General features: G+C 49.1%; 1 protein-coding gene across 5 annotated transcripts in view; it reads left to right on the forward strand.

Annotated features, from left to right (window-relative positions):
* The window catches only part of MAML3 (mastermind like transcriptional coactivator 3), a 257,442-nt gene that overhangs the window by 226,894 nt on the left and 10,550 nt on the right, over window positions 1-19,998 (forward strand). The window lies entirely within an intron of this gene.

Here is a 19,998-nt window from a genome sequence, read left to right on the forward strand (position 1 = left end):
TCTCCCATGTAGGGTTAATAAAAACAAATTCTGCACGCTTCCTAAGACTACATCCACCACCTGCCCCCTCTCCACCAGTTAATGACCTGTCTGGAGGCAAAGAAATTAGCCTGTTCTTGTGACACCAGTCAGCTGTAGGCAGGGTGGCACCGGTGGCTTTTTGCTTGAAAGAAAACAGGTTAATCTTACTTAGATTAACAAAGTTGCTTTTTTTGATATCAACAGCATGCAAGACTCTAAGGCCGCGGTACTTCCTTACACTGCTATTGACAGAACACTTTGTATCCCGAGAAGCTCTTCAAAGAGGGACGGTTTGTTTACATTTAGTCCTTTTTGATTTTGCTTCATAAACATGCATAGCTGTCCTGTCACTGAGCAAAGCGAGGTGTGCTCTGGCTTACTTAGATTACTTGGACTGTACAAAGCATTCCCAAAGCTGAGATGAAATGCAAACAGTCAGCTAGCCACCACTTGAGAGAAAATGATAAGATAGAGAAAGAAAGCACTTATTAACAGAAAACAAGAGCTGTTTTTACATCCTGCCTTTTCATTATCTCAGTAGAGAATGGTCCTGGGTCATATTCATGCCTTAACTGTGGTGAAGTAGAAGGGTCTGACCCTTCAGTGTACCACGGAGCTTTGCTGAGTTAATATGTGCTTTATAAATGCCGTATGAAGCTTTTGTACGATTAGGCCATGCAAACAAGACCGTGCAGAACAGCTCCCTGCGAGTCATGGCTTGCTCCAAGGCCTCGTCCTCCCTGGGCTTCTGTGGTGGTGGTTGCTTTTTTCCACCTGCTGGGTGACTGAACCAAGCAAGGTGGCATGACTTGTTCGGGCACACAGCTGGCATCACCTCACAGTGCCACAGGCCCCTTCAGGTGCTCGCCCGGTGTGCCGACGCTGTGGGCCACCCACCGGGATATCACCACTGACTTTGTGAGAGAGACCTTAGAGGTGTGAGTTTCCATACTCAGGTTAATTTTTAACCATTACAATTTTTAGCACAAAAGTCACCTCAGTAAATTCTTCCCCTGAGTAACATATTTCTCTGAGACTGAGGCATTAGGTGAGGCTGCAGCCGAGGTGCCCCGTGCTCACCCAGCGCTGGAGAGGCGTGCTCAGGAGCCACGAGACCATCGGGCAAAATGGCGCTTAGAAACATCGAGGACAGGCAAGACTGAAAGAAAAGGATTCTCTCTCTGTTCACTCGCCCTGGAATTTGTGCCACAACCCGTGTCTAGATTTTTTAATGGAAAAGAAAACCTGTGTTGGATCCGTGTTCTCTTTTATGATTTCTCTCTTTCGAAATGAATCTGACACCTCTTAAAATTTCTGAAAGCTTCAGAGGAGGAGATCTCTGTGCTCCTTCAGCAACCCTTCATGTACATGTAGTCCCCAGCTCTCCTTCCTCAGATTTCTCCCCCTCCCACCTACTCGTGAGCACAAGCTTGGGAATGGGAACGGGGTGTATCAATTCAGTATTATCCCAGCAAGAGAAGAGCCTCCTCTATTGCTATTTTTAGCTCGGCGGGTGCACCCTGCCTGCCATGAACTCAGTACAGTGAAGTGTTTAATTCAGCCTCCTCGCTCATTTAAAAGAAGGCTGTTGAGCACTCTGACCACCACAGCTCCACTTTTACAGCTGGCCGTAAATTTCCGAGCGTGCAGTGATATCTTTAGCTTTGACTCCAGAGATTTCCTGTTGAGCTGCAAGATGCAATCCTGCAAGCGTGCTAAAGCTAAATATACCCTCTCGGGCTGACACACAGCCAAACAAACAAGGGCAGTGTCAACATGAGTTTTTTCCAGTGCTGAGCGGGTCGAGTTATTCTGGAGGAGGTGGCAATTAGGCAATTAAGTTTGTTTTGGCATTTAAATAATCTTTGGACCTCTTTCTGCGCTAATCGTGTTTGTATTCCCGTAGAAAAGACCGTATGACCTATGTTGCAGCACCGCACTCTGCACTTAGCTTTGACTACCGAGTCCGTTGTGGATGAAGGTTTTCATCCTGTGGGCAATGACTTTGGCTTCAGAAAAATGTTGTAGCTTTTCACTTGTACTAGTCAGCATGGCCACAGCCATTAAGAAAGAAGAGAAAATTAATTTTGAAGCAGTCTAAGGTTAGTGAGGGAAAATAACAATAAAAACATACAAATGAGACACACAACACTGGCTTGTTTCTCTTCCTAGTGCCAGTGCCAAACTGGTGCCACACACTTGGAGTGATTCTTCTGAGTGCAAGCTTGGGAACGGGAATATCTTTGCTTCCTGAATTTTTAGAGGTGGTTTTATTATGATGTGGCTGTTAACAGTCAATATGCTCCTCTTCATTTCACTCCTCAGATATAGGATGTATTTTGAGGCCATAAGAAAATGTTTTGAGGGGAGGGAAAAAAGTTCATTAGTCTTTCAGGTTGTATACCTTGCTTTTGCCATTGTAAATCTTCAGTCACTTCCTCTTTTAAGCAGACGTGTCCATGCCCAGCACCTGCTGGAGATGCAGCAGGCCTTCCTCTTCTGCAGCTGCATTTGGCTGTTGATCTGTGTGAGCTTGCTGTTTGGTTTTCAGAAGGAAGGTTGCCACCAGGTAATCTGTAACTGAGGCTGTCACTGCACTTACAGTCACTGTGGAGAGCCATGGGACAGAGGTTGCCACTCTGCTGTCAGGAGGAACAACAGGAAGGCAGGGGCACTCCCGGAGCTTCCTCTACCACTTCCCCCAGCAGCTTTTGAAGGCTTTGGGCTCTGCCTTGGCTCATACCTTTGCTCATACCTTTGCTGATTTTAGTGGCTAGCCAAAGGAGCTGGAGTTTGCTGCAGGATTGTTTCTGAAAAGTCAGGGAGAGGAAGAATGGGTTTTATTTATGGTTGTCTTTTTCCTGGGCACCGTCACTACACCATTCTTCAGGTGGTGGTGTGTTTATGCTTTTTAAGAGAGAAATGTCTCATCATAAGCAGTGAGAACACATACTACTACCTCAGCTCAGAGTAACAGATGATTTTGGAAGGAAGCCAGCAAAGAAAACATGCCACTTACAGTTAAATAAAGATAATAATGCTAATTGATGAGTATAGGGCAACAATACACATTGCTAATGTGTTCTGCTTGTTAAGGAGCTGATTTTTTTTTTGCAGTGACAAACTGAACGCTGAAATCTGCCGATTCTGTTAGAATTTGGAGTTGTCTGACAAAGTTAGGCACATATCGCTGTGCTGGCTAAGAATCACAAACCTTTTTATAAAGCTGAACTGTCTTACTAGGGCACACAGTTAATTCAGATAACAGTACATGGAAGCGTGAACACTGCGATTAAGTTGCCGGAGATGTCCGTGAGGTGTAAGCAGCACAGCACTCGGGAGTCCTGACACTTCTGCCAGTGGTGTGGCCTGCCTGCCTTGCCGCTGGGTTTCTTGCAGAGGAAATTCCCCAGATCACACCCTGACCACTGACCATCTCTAGCAGTCCCTAAGCTGTCTTGGAGAAGAGGTCTGACAACTGTGGAAAGAACTGGAGTCAGCCCACTGAAAGCACAGTAACTCAGTGAACATCAGCTTGGCATTTTTCTACAGGCAAAACCCCCACTGCATTTGGAGTGGGTCCAGAGGAGGGCCACAAAAATGATCTGAGGGATGGAGCACCTCTACTGTGAAGACAGGCTGAGAGAGTTGGGCTTGTTCAGCCTGGAGAAGAGAAGGCTGCGGGGAGACCTTATTGCAGCCTTTCAATACTTAAAGGGGGCTTATAAGAAAGATGGGGACAAGCTTTTTAGCAGGGCCTGTTGCGATAGGACAAGGGGTAATGGTTTTAAACTAAAAGAGGGTAGATTTAGACTAGATATAAGGAAGACATTTTTTACGATGAGGGTGGTGAGGCACTGGAACAGGTTGCCCAGAGAGGTGGCAGATGCCCCATCCCTGGAAACATTCAAGGTCAGGTTGGACGGGGCTCTGAGCAACCTGATCTAGTGGAAGATGTCCCTGCTCATTGCAGGGAGGTTGGACTGGATGACCTGTAAAGGTCCCTTCCAATCCAAACTATTCTATGATTCTGTGATTTCATTTACAGGCAAATGGCTGTCAGAATGTGAGCAAAGTCTTTCTGTCTTTGTGCCTATCTGTGATAACATTTCCTTATTAGCATCTTCTGCTGCCTGTTTCTTATAACTTCTTGGTAGCTGGTCCCTTTTGGTGAAGCCCACTAAGATGCCAGCACCGGGAGGGATAGTGAATCTGGTGGACACCACAGTTGCCAGTCTGTGTTGCAGATGATATCTCGGTGTTACATGTCTGTTTTCATGCATAATATCTAGGAAATCAAGTTTGGGGTCATTAGGTTGAAGTCCAGTGAAAATTCAACAAAATGTTTCCACACAAAGGGTACAGCTCAGCATTTTCAGTGGGCTTCTGTGGAGGTGCCTGAATGCTTTGATTTTTGGACACTGAGAAGCAGACGTGGGTCTGCAGAGACTCACAAAAATTGTGACACTCCTAGTAGGCATGAATACATCTTTTAACATTACGAACCTGGCTTACCAGCTGGAATATAGCACAGGAATCTCACCTCACCTGGTTTTTAGGGGAATATTTGATTACTGAGTTTGCTAACTAAGCAACAGTGCTGCTGAAAACAGTGACCCAGACCTGTTAAACCTGTCTTAAGTAAGAATCATGATTCATTTAGGTGCTTCCCAGTATGTTCCCAGCTTATTGCAGTGTTGTAGGTAGGTTTGGAGGAAAAGATTTTTAAGATGCTAATGACAGAGTTACAGCTACAACCTAAGGGGAGGGGGAGCTAAACAAAAGAAGGATTCATTAGAGAACAAAAGAAATACTGGAGGCTTTGAACCTAGGAGTCTCCCACACATTAACTAGGTGTACTGCCAATGTGCTACAGATGTGCGTTACATGAACACATAAGGTAATGATATGTCTACAAAGGGCTGAATGCATCTGTTTGATGTTTTGTAGTGAATTACATTTAAGCAGGTGGGAAGCTGCAAACTCCCCAGTCCCTCCATATGTCAGAAATAAGATATTAGGAGGTCCAAAGATATCTTCTGCAGTTTTTGTAGAATCACAGCTGACGGCCACACCATGTGTTGGTAAATTGGAGCCGTGCTCTACCGTTGGGAAGTACAGCCTGTGGTTTCACAGAGGCACCGTTTGCTTTTCTTTGTGAAGGGTTTGAGGTATCAGCTCTCTGTTTTTTGAATACAGGCAGAGGATAAAGTAGCTGGAAGGAAGGAGGCAACCCATATCCCTGGAGATTTCAGGGGCTCTCTTTTTTCATGCCCCGCCAGGTGAATACTGGAGGGATGCTCAGAGGAGGGGCCAAGAGAGGAGAGCCCTGCTGGGCTCAAGCGCCTTCTGGAGCAGCCCTGCAGAGGCAGTGCTGGGCACTCCTCATTCCCGACAGGGCACACATAGAGCTACCAGCCAGCCCCTGCTTCCCTGAATGCCACTGAATCAGCCTGGGGTGTATGTAGCACCAATTTCCAATTAGATTGTGCTGTCGTAGTCAAAATAATTGGGCCTGCAAATCAGGATTTAGTCACTGAAATGTGACTGCTGTGCCTATAACCCAGGGTGTGGCAGAAGGAAGCCCAAGCGGAGTTATTTACACCACAAAGATGCATTACGGGAGTTTGCCCAACAGTCTGGTTCGTGCTTCACTGCAGAAGATGAAATGACATCTCTATCCAGGATTCAGACCCACTCGTGATCAGGATTGAGAGTTACACTGGCTTAACTGTAGTTTCTCTTGTTCTTTCCGAGGAGAGCACAGCTGGGATCCGTGGATAAGATGTGGCTTCTGCTAGTGACTTCTACGATAGTGAGGTTGGACCCTTAGTAGGATGGGGCCAAGGAGATCTCAAGGGAAGCAAGAAAGGGGATGGGATTCTTGCAGCTGCAGAAAGATTAGGGTCACAATGAAAGTACATTACAGATACCTATTTGTCTGTAGAGATGCAACCAAAATACTCCATTAAAAATCCAATTCTTCAGATTTAGATTTATTTAGATCGAGGTGCATCTGTATAGTTTTTCTCATGCTGTTCCATCTTTAGCTATTGTGCACTGGTCTCTCACTGAGCATTTGAATATAAAAGATATCGAGGCTAGCTAGGAAGATATTTAATTGTAGGTTGTTCCCTTTTTCACTGTACATTATGAAAAAATGTAGTAAGGAAATGCGAACACTGGGCTAGAGGAGGTCACCAATAATCTATGCACCTGCCAATCCCATTAGCTCCTTTGGATTTTGCACTGTACAGGCCTAAAGGAAATATGGCCTAAAAATAACTGTCCAACTTTATGAAAAGGAGTCAGCCAGACCTTCCTTCAGCTGAGCCACAGCTGCCTGAGCATTTTGAGCGGCGGTAATAGAAAGCTGCAGTATGGAAGCTCTTTCCTTTTCTCAGGAGACTCGATTTTACAAAGGATAAAGAATGATGGATGAGAGATCTGCCCTGTTTTCCGTTAAATAACTTCTAATACCACCTAAGAGGAAACAGAGAGATTCTGTCATCCCATCAGCATTTTAGATATGTGCAGAGCACAGCCTTGGTTTGGTGGCTGGGATTTTCAGAGTCACCTGTACTCTACCACTTACTGTTATTTTTTCAGATCGACACGTAGCTTTGCATTGGCGCTCTGGGACACGGTCAAATTCACGGTGATGGTAGGGCTAACGGTTATATTAATGAAGGGCGTCATTCTTTGCAAACAGGGGTTTTTTTCTTAATAACTTCAACAGGACTTTTCTGAGGTTTGCATTTTTCTGTTCCACGTCCTTTTTAAGGTATTGAGATAATGAAATTATAAGGATGAAAGTGGGGGCAGGGGGAACCCAACTCAAAGGCTGCAAAATAATTGCTGCATTTTTTCAAAAAAAAGTCTGTAGTCTTCATTCACGTTAGTGATAGCTCAAACAAGGCACCGCAGTTGAGTGGCAACTGCACCAATTAGCAGTGCTGCTGTTGGTTTGTGAATTGCATGTGAAATGTAGAATTTGTCCAGAAATGCTAATGCAAATTGCTCAACAAAAATGTGCCCTCTGTGTCAAGTCTTTTCACTTGTTCTGACACACTGATGTCTTCCCAGATTTCTCTGATCGGCAGATCCCTCTCTCGGTTGACAGCTACCAGAGCTTATAAAGTAATGGAAATATTTCTCGTTGACATTAGCTGTGTTTCTGCAAAGAGGGATACAAGCTACTGCTGGGACCGGTTACTTGCTATACAACATAATTTTGACTTTTATTTATAGGGTGTTGGACTTCACATTTCTAGAATTAAATGCTAAAAGCCCAGCAAATGTCTGAGATTTTACCTGCGCAGAAGTTCAAAGACCTGGTGATCTGCCACGATAGTAATTTGGTCACTTTGCATGTGTTCAGCATCCTCGGTTATTGTATACGGTGATAACCTTTGTGCCTTACCGTATGAGGCTGAGTTACAATTGCCGTGGGAACTGTAACTTAGCATTTCCTGACTTTTTCAGCATACAGTATCTCATCCTAATATTGCATCCTTTCAAAGAAGAAGTGGAGCAAGGGCACATTGAAATGTTGGTGTTCTCGCATCTGCAGAATATACAATAGCATGTTTAGCTGTACGCAGATTAAAGTTGTATTTGTAACTGCTTGCGCTATGGTGGGTAGCACCTCTGAGTCGTAGTCACAGTTTAGGAGTCCCATTGTGCTAGGCTCCCTGCAGATGCAGGATGTAAATATATTTCCTTCCCAACAAATGCTTCCAACCTAAGTGTAAGGTAAGAGATAACGCAGGGAGACAAACACACCGGGCAGTACAAGGAAAGAGAAGAGACTGATGGACATCACGGAGACAGGAATTTCTACAAAATTCTACAAATGTAACTATACTGGGGGCAGAGTTCAGGGTCAGGTTTGTATGATTTTGAGACTCTCCTCCCAAAATGAAATCCAGCAGCGAGGAAAGCGTGAAGGCAGTTCTAGCTAAAATGTAACATGTGGAAAAGAGTGGGCTATGAAGGGGTGATGGGAAGTCTCAGCAGTGAATGAGAGATGATGCGTGAGGATGCTGCAGCTGGATTTGAGAGCAAGGGAGGGGGCTGAAATCCAAAAGAAGGGGAAGCCAGGCGAGGGTTGCAAAGAGAGAGGTGGCACAGTCAAGATGACAGGCAAAGAAAATGACCTGGGCAGCAACACTCTGGCTGTCTGCAAGCAGGGTAAGATTGCAACCATCAGGGTGCAAGGTGATAAGAGCCTGGCTGTGGGACTCTGCAGGGAGGGCTGAGGCAAAGATGACAACCAGGTTATGGGCTGAGTGACAGGCAAGTGATGGTGTTGTCCATGGGGACTGAAGAAACAGAAAGGAGAGGAGACCTAGGGAGTAGGATGAGAGCCTACTTTGAGCTTGAGCTGACAGATATCCACAAGATGATCCCAGAGGCAGGGCATGAATTTAGTTGGAACAGACGGGAACTGGCTGGGGACAGGGAGGTAGGTCTGTGAGTTGCTGGTGTAGAGAAGGTCCTTGAATGTGTAAGGAGAGTGAGCTTGCTCAGGGATATGAGTGAGAGGGAAAGGAGACGAGGGACGGGGAGGCAGAACCACAGAACGGCAGCAGGTGGGAGGGCAAGTAGTGACAAACTAGTCCGAATAACACTGAGCAAGCAACTGAAGGTGTTGGAGTCAAGTAGGAGCACTGGGAAAGGAGGACCAGATTTCCAGTGGAGTGTGGTCAGCGGCGCCGGAAAGAGCTGACAGGCTATGGCAGTGAGCCTGGCATAACAGTGCAGAGCTGCAGCCAGACAAAGGATATTAGAGACTCTGTGATATTGGTTTCTGTGACAGGCAAGAAGTGAAAGCCTGTTTGGAAAAGAATCTATGTTGGAGATGGAGACTAAATTCAGTCTAAACCATATAAATCATAGGCAGCACACTCGATAAGCTTAGAGATGACAGTGAGAAGAGAGATAGGGTGAGAGCTGGAGAGTCACTTGGAGTCAAGGGTTGTTAGGATTTTTTTTTTTTAAAAAAGCATGAAGATAAAGCATGCTTGTGCTGCGAGGAGAAGGAGCCGAGAGGAGAGTGAGATATAAAGAAGGAGGAGGCATGTGGGGGTAAGAGAGATGAGAAGACAGGATGCAGCGAGGTCACCAGGACAAGCAGAAGGGCTGGGGACCACTGATGAGGCCACCACCTCTGTGGCCAGGAGGGGAGAGCCGGGCAGGACATGAAGGAAAGTAAGCAGGGGGAGAGCGAGATCATGTCTTGCTTTGTTAAGTCTCTCATGGGAGAGATCAACACAATCCTGTGCAAAGACCTGTCTCCAGTGAAGGCAGGAGAAGGCAGGGCTTGAGGAGTGAGTCAAAGGCTGCAAAAAGGCAGCTGGGATTGCAGCTGTGAGGGCTAGTAAAGCTGGAGAACATGACTGTGCATTAGGAAGATGGCAGGACAGAAGGAGGCAAAAAAGCATTCATGGTGTGGAGGAAGTAAAAAGAAAAAAAAAGGAAGTTTAAAGCTTAAGAGGTAAGTAATTGTCTCAGAAGAGGTATCAAGGATATCCAGAAAGCCTCAGAAGGCATGAATAAGGGCTTGATCAGCAAACGAAGCTATGCCTTAGAGACCTGGAAGTCTAGGGATAAAGTCAGTACTGCCAAAAGCTGAGTTGAGTTAGGCCTTGCAAAAGAAATTAATTCAATAGTGGAGTTTTCCTTAGGAAATAAATAAAAGAGACCTCAGAGAGAAGGGAGGAACTGTGCAGTGAAGAGCATGTCAAGGTTAAAGACAACCTAGGCATAGCCCAAACCAGAATACCTTGTCTCAGTTTTCACTAGGGCTAGTAAGATTGAATGTCAAAACAAAGGCCAGGTGGCTAATGGAAACACAAAGACCATGTCCAAGGTGGAAGAAAAATCAAAAGAGTTTCAAGTACTGGCACTTGGTGATCTGGATAGCCTGGATTCAAGGATGTTAAAAGAACTAGCTCGTGAAATCATAGACCTGGTGAGCCATCCCAGCCACCTCAGCTTATCAGCAGCTAGTTATTTGAAACCACAGCAAAGATAACATGCTTTCCTGGGCAGCTGCAGCAGAAGACCACTTCCCTTGGTCTCACTGGCTACCTTTTGGAAACACTCAGCTCTCAATTTTAGACTGAAATACCACCTGCAGAGAGGCTGCACAGACAAGTGCCTGTAACCAAAGATGAGGGAGTTATTCCAACTCTTTGAAGTTGGTGTCAGAGAGGGGAAGACCATGGAATTTATGCCTGAATTTGTACAGATGACCATTCCTCATGAGCACCAATGCGTCTGCTTTGGTGCTTTTATCAGTCACTCCCATCATCTGCCAGAGCCCACCAGAAAACTGAGGTACTGCATGTACGTGGCACACTCTTCCTCTGTGTTTCTTATGGGCACGGAGCAGAAAGAAGCCCTCACTTCACCCGAGTCCTTCTGGTGTATGATCTTCCTCCCATGAGGGCACGATGTGCATGAGCTAGAAAAGAGCAGTATTAAAGGAAGTGTTGTCCTCTGCAGATCGTTCACTTGCAAAGCAAGTTGTGCCAGCAAATACCAATAACGATAATGCAGCTTTACTGTGAGCACCAGAGACGTGGCAAACGCACTCCCTGACCCCTCGCCGCATTTCTGCCAGGCCAGAAGCCAGCAACATAGTCAGTGACAGTGCAGGGGAGGTCCCGGGAGGCATGCAGAAAGAGGGCTATTTTGTCGAGAGCCCCAGACCTTTGCTCTATTTTTCTGTGGAATTTTTTTGCATTGGCAGAAGCGATGACATGGGGCAATTGCAGCCTCTTCCCAATTTTTGAGGTAAGGTGCCTTCTGCATATGGGAAGGAGAGCATATGGCCCACTGTGTTTATTTCTCAGCCAGGATTCTTTCAGGCTTGGCAAATTACATGCTGCTTGCTGAGGAGCAACACAAGTGCCAAGTTTGAATTTCTAAAAATGAAAGGGATTTCATTTATCACAGCACAGAGAAAAGGATCTGAAAAACGCCCTTAAGTGTGAAAAATACCTTTTGTTTATGCTCAAACAAAACAACCAAGGGGAAATTTAACAAAATTTCACCTAGAATAAAAAAAAACCCCTCTGCAATTGTCCGCAGAAGACTTCAGGCAGCTTCTGCCAGGTGTGAGCTAGAGCCAGGCTCTGTGAAATACCTCAACAACCAGCGAACTCCATGGGGTACAGGGTGATAATGTGGTACAGGCTCGGGCCATTAGAAGGGAAAGGGGCTGCCTGCTAATGGGTTAGTGTTTGCTGCTGGAGAACTCCATTAGAGCATCTTTTCCTCGTACTTTTGCTTTTTCCAGGCCCCACATTTTTCCCTGTGTGTGCTAGAAGCTTTTCTTTCTCTTACAGCATTTATTTTTATTGTGTCATTTTCCCTCTGTTCCCCCTTTTCATTGGCCCTGTGCGACTGTTTGTTTAAACCATTTGCCTGCTTTCATCTTCCATTTTTCTTCTCTCCCCCTTCCCGGGGGCTCCCTTGCTGTGATTATCCTTACACTTCACATTAGCTTTCCTCCCTCCTGCTCCAGGATGGACTCAAACGGGGCATTGATTAAAGCTAAAACCTTTAGCAGGAGAATTTCTAATAGGCACCGGCTTTGGGGTCCAGCCGCCTCCGTGTGCTCAGTTCTCGCTCCGCTTTGCTCCCAGACCAGCTTCCAAAGCCTCGGGAAATTCGACAAGACAGGGCCAAGCTGGCACCAAGACGGCAGTTGCAGCTCCTCTGGAGTGGCCTGATTTGTACCTTTGAAAGTCCTCAGTGATGCCTGAGGGCAGCGGGGACAGGGTGTGGAAAAGCTGTTGTGTGGGCTGGCTTTTCAACTCTCTCCTCCTGCCTTTTGCTCCCCGAAGGTTGCTGCTTGCTTTCAGAGTGGTAGGGCGTGCTGTGAAATGCCATGATGGCACAGCTTCACACAGCAGTCTTTGAGGGGAGTAATTACAGCCTTCGTAATATGCATAACATATAAGGTTGGGCACTTGGTGTTTCTTCAAATCCTCACCCTCCTTCCCTCCCTGCCGCCAGCCCTGCTCGGGGGCCGGGGCTCAGAAACCGGTGCTCAGAAACCGGTGCTGTGGCTGTGGGCAGGCGTTGGGGAGCACGGCTGCAGACAGTGCCAAGAGGCCATTTAGGGGCTGGCCAGTTTGTGGCACGTCGGCAGCCCCCTCGGACCTCTTGCCCCGCGACACTAACGCCAGGTGGCTGCTCTTCAGGGAAAGGAGGGCTGCTCCATGCTCCTGCGGGGTGGGAGCCGTACGTGGGAGTAACCTCTGAGTAACCGATGCGCTGTAAAACCACACCCGGGCTTGCCTCACAGAAACTTGCCTGTACAGCCATTCCCTCTGCGGGTCAAATTAATGGCTTGATTAACCCCATTAGTTCACTCTTGCAAGCAAATTATGTAAAATACCGTTTCACTGGAGCGTGAACACTGGTGCAAACGGCTCAAGAGCAGGTGAGATTGCAGAGCGGGCGGATTCATTCCCGTTGCAGGGGCTGGGTGGGAGCATCTGAAGCGGCCCCGGCTGCCTCGCAGACCTGCCAGAGTCGCAAGGGCTCTGTGCCTGCTCAGGCCTCGGCTCCTCCGGGCCGGCTCGTAGCACAGTCACGAGCCCCTGCCGTACACAGCGTGCGTGGGCATGTCCACGGGGACGTGTCCGCGAGGATCATGTCCCATAGGTGACCAAGCAGGTACTAGGTGATAACCATAGCCTTGCAAGAGGCTCTGCTTGAGCCAGGACTTGTAACTCATTAAAGCAAGGAAGAAGAGCTCATCTTAATTTTACACTTCACAAATATTTTTCTATTTGTTTACTTATTTCTCCGTTTTTTAAAGACATGTATGTACAGAGGCTCTTTTGGGTTTAATGGGGGCTGATCCATTTTTTTCTCCTAAAAATAGTAAGACCAATAAAAAATTGCAATTACAAGGAAACTAGTTATGTTACATACATGAACAGTTCTTCCTCAGTGCACAAACCCAACCATTATATCGTTACGCTCCGTACCTTGGAACTAGCTGGTGAAACTGAGGATAAACAAAACTGAAAAGCAGGAGTGATTTTCCCTGCAAAGGTTTCTTTCTTGGGGGAGGGGAGAAAACGCCAGAGTTGTTATTCGTAAAAGAGGAAATGAGCCTGTTTTAGTTACTCTGGTTGAAGTTCAATAGCATTCTGTTGAAGCGCTGCATTTCTGAATGCCACCAGCACTGCTCAGGATTTGTGGAGTCAAACCACTGTGCTGAAGCCGAAATGGGAGCACGGGGAGGCAGGGCTTCTGGTGCCACCCCGTAAAACGATGACCCCTTCTGCCTCGCAGTCTTTGAGATGAACTTCTGACGGTCTTTAGCTCTTAAATGGTATTAGAAAAACAGCTGCTCATTTTAGAACCCTTTGCTAATCTACTTCATCATGAGAAATGAAGAAATTAGTCCCTCTGATGAACAAACAAAAATGCACAGAAGTAATAGCCTGACAGATCCTGTTTGTTCTGTGGAAAGAATAAACTGTATCGAAAACACGGGGAGGAGAGATGCAGGCAAAGGGAGGTGAAAGGAAAACAAATAGGCTGCATGCAGAGCTCTGGTGTCAAACGTCGGAGGGATCTTGTTCGCTCAGATACTGTATGAAAGACCATGGCAACCGGGGGCCCGGGGAGAGAGGAGAGGTTTGTAGCCCCTCCCTGAGACTGGATGACAGAGGAAATAGGTGAAGCAATCCGCTCTGCAGAGCCTGCTGCCGGAGTCGGAGTTGTAAAGCAGCATATTCCGTCCCTTCCTCCTGTATGCTGGCTCTTTCAAGGCAAAAAAAAAAAAGTCTGAAATGAATGGATTTGAAATTCCCTTAGTCTGTCAGATGGTACCATTCTGTGAAGGTGGCTTTGCTTTGGGCAGCCTGATTTAGAGAGAGGGATTAAGATCCCTGCCAGACACAATAAGTAACAACATTACAAGGAATAGAAATAATTCTGGGGGAACACAGGAACGTGCTTTCAGGCTGCTCTGAAAACACTGGGTAGAAATGATGTTTTACTGTGACATAGTATATGGAAATGGAGTAATATTTTTGATCCCAGTAGTAGGTTGGAGACCCCCTTTTTTAACATATATACATACGTACGCACACGCACACATGCACGCAGCAGCTAAGAGCCCCACGATAAAGGAGTAGTGCCTGCCAGCCTAGCACCAGCCCGGTGCAGGAGGGCTAGCTGCCTCTGCGGGTGCCAGGGAGCAGCAGCTCAGAGCTGTGCAGAGGTAAGGGCAGACAATGCTGTTCTATCTTGCACATCGCAGGCCATTCAATCACACCACTAAGTTGTGTTTATCCAGAAAGGCTGCCATCCTTGAAGACATCAAAATGTGGAGATCTGCCATTTCTGATGGGTAATGAAATCATAGTGTAAAAATTCGATTCTTCTTTCTGATTTGAATCTGTCTTCAGCTTCCAGCCCTTGTATCTGGTTTTGCCTTCTTCACTGGATAAAAGAACTCTTTAAAGGATTTCTTCCCTCGTGAAGGTATTTTTATACGCTATGGTCAAAGCATCTCTCAGTTTTCTTTGTGGTAAGCTAAATGGATTGAGCTCCTTAAGTCACTCCCTGGCAGACACTTGCTGCCTCAAATAGTTTTTTGTGTCGTCTTTTTCTGCTCTGACTCTAAAATGTAGACATCTGATTGTATACACTTTTCTAGTATCGTTCTTCTAATGTAGTATGCAGGATAAGCCACCTCCTGGCTTCTGTTTGCTCTTCCGCTCTTTGTATATTCAAGGATTGCATTAGTTCACATACCACAGAACGGCACAGCGAGCTCATGCCTGATTGTCCGTTTTGCCCATTAAGACTCTGCCTTCAAGTCTCTGCTTCCCTCAGCTTTTTGGAAAGCGCTTTGTTCCCAGATGTGGAATACCCATCCTCCATCGATTCCTGCCAGCAGTTGCCTGGAACAGCCCCCTTTTCCCTGGAGTCCCGCTCTGCTCCCCTGGCCTTCAGCAGGAGCAGAGCCAGCTCATCACGTCCAAGGGCTCTGATCATCAGGCTGTGCAGGGAGGGCCGATGGGTAGGCTTGGCCGGTCCCTGCCTGCACTTACCCGCACCCAGCTGCCCTGGTCTCAGGGCATCAGCTGGTGGTCGTTCTGCTTGTTCTGAAAGAAAATTGTGTGATTGCTTTTAGCTGTAGTTGGGAGATTGAATGACATACGGAAGGAATAAATCACTGCATGATAAGGAAGAGGCATATAAGATTAGAGACAAAGAGGAAAATACCTTTTCTGCTCCCCTTTGTTCTCTTTTTGCAGTCACTTATGTTTAAGGCGCATAACTGTACATATATGCATACACATCACCCCTGAACTCCTGCGGAGGATCCCCTCATTCCAGTAGATACCTGGAAATACACCGGGAGGACACAGGATTTATGCTCCTATCGCTTAACTAAGGATCAGATTATCAACAGAGGGCAACTCCCATGTAGGCATTAACTAAGCAGCCAGATCCCTGCAAAAGTTCATCTTACTGGGTGCTCTGCAACTGTAAAAACCTGTCCAGACGTGTTATGCTGACCATTTGGAAATTGTGGCTCTTTTTTGGCTCCACGAACGGCAACTTGGCTCTTTCAATACCTGGCTTTGCTCCCAGGGGGCTGAGCACTGGGTTTTGTCCCTGAGCTGCTTTAAAAGCGGGTGGCTGAGGATGCAGACAGGAGGGGTCCCGGCAGGGACCCTGGGAGGTTTAGCCAGGGCCAGCGCGTGCGTTTGAACTCGCTCTGCGGCACGGCCGAGTCAGGGAAAGAGGCCTTGGCGCCGTCCGCCCTTGCGTAACCGGCCTCGCAGCTTCGCCTGCCCCTCGGTGAGGACCTCACGGCGGAGCTGCAGCTTCCCTGTTTTCCTGGCTGGAGCACATGTAACTCTGCACGAGCCGCCGTTATCAGGAGAGAGCTGGTTGCAGCCTGCGAGTAGCACACAGTGGCTTTGGGTGTTGTTGAAAATAGCCAGAGTGTCAATCAGAAGTCACACTGTACCATCTTCCCAGATGTAACAGGCTGATGAGAGACAGGCTGAGAATACAGCATGTGTTTCCCAGTCCAGGACATCTTGTCACTCTTTTCAAGGACTACGTGCCTACACCCATATAGGGCATCCCTATATGCATGTGCCCACACGCACACAAGCACAGGGCCCTGGGGGAAGGAGCTGCATTGTCCCCTTGCTGCTGCGGATCCCCGGAGGATCCCCGTGGAGCAGTGGCAGCCTGAGTCACACGATGAGTCAGGCTGTGGGCATGGGATGCTGGGTGCCAGCGCTGTCAGCTGTGGAGGTGATGTGCAGCTAGGAGCTGGTTAGCCGGGGTGCTGATGAGGGTGTCTGGAGAGTGAAGAGGCAGCAGTGCCGGTTGGTGGAGAAAGGAAAATGCAGAGGCAGGGCAGAGGGTGTAGGAAAGAGAAAGGGAAGGCAAGAGATGAGGAGGAGGAGCAGGAAGTCGAGGGGCAGGAAGGCTCAGGGTGCAGTAGGAGGATGAGGGAGCTGGCAGGCAGCGCAGGAGCAGAGAGCATTGTCAGTGAAGCTTGGATTAGTTTGGTTTTGAAGCTCTGTAACTAAGTGCTGCACTTAGCCTGAGCTGCTTGACTCGGTGCTCTGCTCCTGGGGTGAGACTGCATCTGGGCCTGGAGCAGGCATGGTTTATAAGAGGCAGCCGCGTAGAGCCCGGTGTTGCTTCTTTCATCACCAGTTCCCAGCCACGGCATGTATGCCCCACCCCACTTCCAGGTTTCATCTCCATGCCGGACCTCCAGAGGGAACAGTGGAAGGAGGGTGGGCGTGCATACCCATGGCGGGGTAGCTGAAGCCACCCAGAGGCCCACGTGGCCCCGTGCTGCTTGCCAGGACTGGGCAGGGCCGTACAACCCCTCCTTGGAGGTTAACAGCAGCAGTGCTGGGCTGCAGAGGTGCTCTTGGTCAAGAGCTCTGATCCCAGGTGCTAGGGAGCATTTTCCTGCCTGCGGAGACCTTTTGCCTGGGCTGCGCTCCTGTTTTTGGGACACACAACCCAGGGCTGCTCCCGGTGATGTCAGCGGGGCCTTTCATCATTGGTTGGGAAGAGCTTTGGCCAAAAAAAATGGAAAGGAGAAGAAATATTCCAGGCGGGAGGGTGGTGTTCTGGCTTGATGAAGAAGGCCTGGCGTTAAACCTGTTATTAAAACTGGAAACAGGAAGTTTTCACTATGAGTAGGTAAACTCTCGTACCTCGAAATGACTAAACACACAACACTGGAAGTAACACCTTTATGCTAATCTTCATATTTCCTCCAGCTGCTGCACAGTGCACGGGCTCATGTCAGCTGGCAGGCCTCCTATTAAAGCTTTCTTCCTTTTTAAACTCTGGAATTAACTTATAATGTAATACGATACAGAATAGAGTGCCTTCTGCGGCATTACTGTGGGGTGAACGTGTCCCTCAGCCGTACCCGTGTGTGCGTATGAGCCAGGACAGTAGTTCTGTAATAAGACTGTTTTGAAGGCGATTCAGTGAGGACTTGGGCTGCAGCCCCAAAGGCAGCTGTGCGCTGAGGCTCGGCGGAGGAAGCTCCGAGTGATGTCACTTCACAGCGTGCCCTTTGGCTCCCGGGTTTTTCCCCCCCCTTTTCTTTTTCCTTGTAGTGGCTGCAGCAAAGGCTCCATTATTTGGCAGTGTGGCATTGCTTTTGTCTATAAATGGAAGCAGTTGGCCCATCTCCCAGTATAACACAAGATAGCCCTGTGCATCAGTTATGCAATCTGTAGCTTGATGACTTCATCAGAAGCAGGGGGAGGGCCAGGGGGTGGTAGGAAAAAGCCTTTACCATCAGCTCTGCTGGAGACAGCTGATGTCTGTGTCCCCCCCAAGCAAAGAAAGCGGGAGCTCACGGACCGGGGTGTGTGAAAGGGCTCGGTGCGAGAGCAGCTGAGGGATCGTTAGTGGGTGCGTTTCCCTGACCCTGGCTCGGGGAAGCCCCAGCAGCTGCCACAGCCCTCGCCCTTACCGTGCTGCAAGGGACAACGCTTGACCAGGTTGTAAAGTGCAGCATGAGACGGGACTGGGGGAGAAGTGGAAAGAGGAGCAGGGAGGGAACTTTCAAACCAGGGCAGATGTTAAAAAGAGAAAGAACCTAAATATCAGAGAGCTGCCTTTCAGCAGAGAGCCCTTCAGGGAATATCTGTGCAAAATAGAGGTGTGGACAAATTGTATTTTCTTGTTATTTCCTCAGAAGGGTCCTTGAAAACCTGACCTTCATGCAGAAAGGCTGATACTAATTTCCCAAGCTCCACTCAAGCATTGATTTTAACCCTTTCATTGATAGGGTTGGGGTGGGTGTCGTAAGATGACTTTTCTGTACATTCCCAATCACACAGTCATTGAGATAACTCAAACTGTCAATGAAGCAGGTGAATCTAAACCTCATCCTGGCAGGCTTTGCACAAAGGATCCTAAAGTGATATAGGTCCTTTCCATCAAGTTAGTGTTTTTGAACAAGTACCCATCTCTATAAAGCAATTAAAGAGGTTCTAATGAGCAAGGGTTAAGGCCAGTCCTGCCAAGCAGGCAGCACTCTGGCTTAGCCCAGCAGTGGTGAAGAGCACAGGTATCGCCACAAGCCGGTATGTGCCAGTGGCTTTCCCAGCGCTTGATAAAAGGTGGTCCTGCCTTCCGGAGGGACGCTTGCACAGTTTTTTGTCTTAGGGGAAGCCAGCCTGAGCTAACCACAGCATTGCTCGTCTCTCTCTCACCAAGCAGTCCCCAGCACACGGCGCAGAGAGCTGGGTGCTGATGGGGTGCTGGAGCGGGACGGCGAGGGCAGGCTGTCCGCCGGCGGGCGTGAGCAGTGCCCAGGCGGGGCAGAGTGCGTGGAGCCAGCCCCACGGCGAGGGGTGCCGGCTCTGCTGCCTCGAGTCTCCCACGCTGGCTGAGCACAGGCTGCGAGGGTGACCCAGGGCAAGTCCCTGCCGCGGTTCCTCCTCCGGGACACGGAGCAGGGCTGCTCTGTCGCAGGGGCAACGCGACTGCGAGGCGCTCGGCTACTATCGTGGCAGGTAGATGGGAGAGAAAAGAAAATCCTTAAGCTCTTTGACACCAGGGAGTACCCGGAATAAGGACTGGGGACCGAGCGCTGCACCTGCCGCTTTGTAATCAGCCCCCCAAGTCGTTATTTTTTTACATAGGGCCCTAGCTGGCCGTCTGTTTTGAGCAAGGCTCCCTCCGTAGTGCTGAAGGGAGGCACCGGGTTGTCGTAAGCCCCGTTGTCCCCTGGCAGCGGGAGAGCCTGTGTCCGAGCGCAGCCAACGCGCCGGCAGGGTCAGAGGGACCCGCCCGCCTCGGGGCAGCTGGGGGGCCGCTTTTAGGGCGCAAGCTCTGGGTACCGCAGCAGAGCCCCGTGAACGCTTCCCGCCGTCCCACGCCCGCTCCGTTGCTGCCCGCGGGGGTGAGGGGGGTCCCGCCGCTCCCAGGCCCCCCTCACCCGCACCGGGGAGCGGCCGGTCCCGCTCCGCCGGCCGGTGCCCGCGCCGCGCCGCGCCGTGCCGGTCCCCCGCCGGGCGGGCCGGGCCGGGCCGGGCCGCGGGCGGACAGCGACACCTGCCGGCGGCGGCGGCGGGCACGGCGGCAGCAGCGGGGGGCCAGGGCGGACTCGGGGCTTGGGTGAAGAAGCCCCGGGCCCCCGCCGGGAGAGCGGCGAGCTGCTCGGCGCGGGGCGGGGCGGGAGGGCGCCCCGGTCCCCTCGCAGCCCCCGGCTGGCGCCTGGTGGAGGGCCGGCCGGGAGGGGAGGTTTTGAGATTTACCCCCTGGCCTTCTGTCGCTTCACTTTCCCAGCACTAAAAGGCAGCAAATTGGATTAGAAACATAAAGAGAGAGCAGGGCGGGTTTAGGAGAAGGTGTCTGTGGCACCATGTGCTCTGCATCCTTTCAGCTACGCACTTGCGGTCCATTGCTGCGGGATGGAAA

This window comes from Mycteria americana, chromosome 4, assembly GCF_035582795.1.
Source record: "Mycteria americana isolate JAX WOST 10 ecotype Jacksonville Zoo and Gardens chromosome 4, USCA_MyAme_1.0, whole genome shotgun sequence".
NCBI lineage: Eukaryota > Metazoa > Chordata > Aves > Ciconiiformes > Ciconiidae > Mycteria > Mycteria americana.